Source organism: Priapulus caudatus, unplaced genomic scaffold (assembly GCF_000485595.1).
Source record: "Priapulus caudatus unplaced genomic scaffold, Priapulus_caudatus-5.0.1 Scaffold101, whole genome shotgun sequence".
NCBI classification, from domain to species: domain Eukaryota; kingdom Metazoa; phylum Priapulida; class Priapulimorpha; order Priapulimorphida; family Priapulidae; genus Priapulus; species Priapulus caudatus.
This window is the reverse complement of record NW_014577162.1, coordinates 375,434-376,489: the sequence shown is the minus strand read 5'-3', so window position 1 is coordinate 376,489 and position 1,056 is coordinate 375,434. Positions and strand designations below refer to the sequence as shown.

The 1,056-nt window shown below is 45.1% G+C and overlaps 1 protein-coding gene across 2 annotated transcripts in view; it reads left to right on the top strand.

The window, feature by feature from the left end:
- The window catches only part of LOC106805143 (mitogen-activated protein kinase kinase kinase 2-like), a 22,174-nt gene that overhangs the window by 4,220 nt on the left and 16,898 nt on the right, over positions 1-1,056 (top strand). The gene's annotated exons all lie outside the window — the stretch shown is intronic.

Below are 1,056 nucleotides of genomic sequence, written 5' to 3'. Positions count from 1 at the left end.
CACGTCGTCGACGACGATAACGATGACAATGACGCGCTCGCGAGCCGTCTCTCGCAGACGCCCGAGTCCATCAACAAGATATTCGCACCCGTAAGCAGGGCTCAATTTTAACAGTCGTCCGGTCGTCCGTGACGACTGGATTTTCTCTCGGGCAACTACAAATTGCTTCCGTGGTTGTCCGGTGTCCAACCTCTATAAAAATGTTATATTCATAAAGGCCGCCGCACACCAGCCGATTTTTACAAACGATGAAGCGATGAAGCGATGTAGGTGTGCGCGTTCATTTGTAGACAATTTTATTTTTATCGGGTGATCGTTCCATGTTTGATTTTGAACCGATGAGCCGATGAGCCGATGAACCGATTTTAAGGCCGCCGCACACCTACATCGCTTCATCGCTTCATCGCTTCATCGTTTGTAAAATCGGCTGGTGGGCCTTAATACGAGCGTTCATTTTACATGCGGCCAGGGTTGCACAATACGCTGCAAACGTACATGTCTAGACGCATTGTCTGGCTTGCTTGATACAAAGTATAACATCACGTGTTTAACAACACAATGTTTCGTGTTAATTTTCAATTTTTACTCATCTGTGACTTGACACAGTGTTAGTAATGTTAGTAGTGTTAGTTAACTTAATGTAAATGTTTTTTACTTTTAATTACTATTATTATACGTCATTGATCCCAGCATCATTTACCACATTACCAATATTTTATTCTCATCATATAATGAGTGAAACAATGCAAACGGCCATGTCTGCTGTCACTGCAATACGTACAAAATGTACATGATTAGGCCTTTTGCTTTACAACACTGAGCATCACGTGAGCAGAGCGCATGCAGCACATGTTTAAATAATATCCGGACAACCAAAACTCTTGAGGGACAACCATATGCTACTCCTTGGTTGTCCTCCGGACAACCCCAAAAAAACCTTAAAATTGAGCACTGCGTAAGTGGTGACCGTCGCTGGCGAAGTGGTGACCGTCGCTACCAAGGTGGTGACCGTCGCTGGCGAGGTGGTGACCGTTACTGGCGAGGTGGTGACCGTCG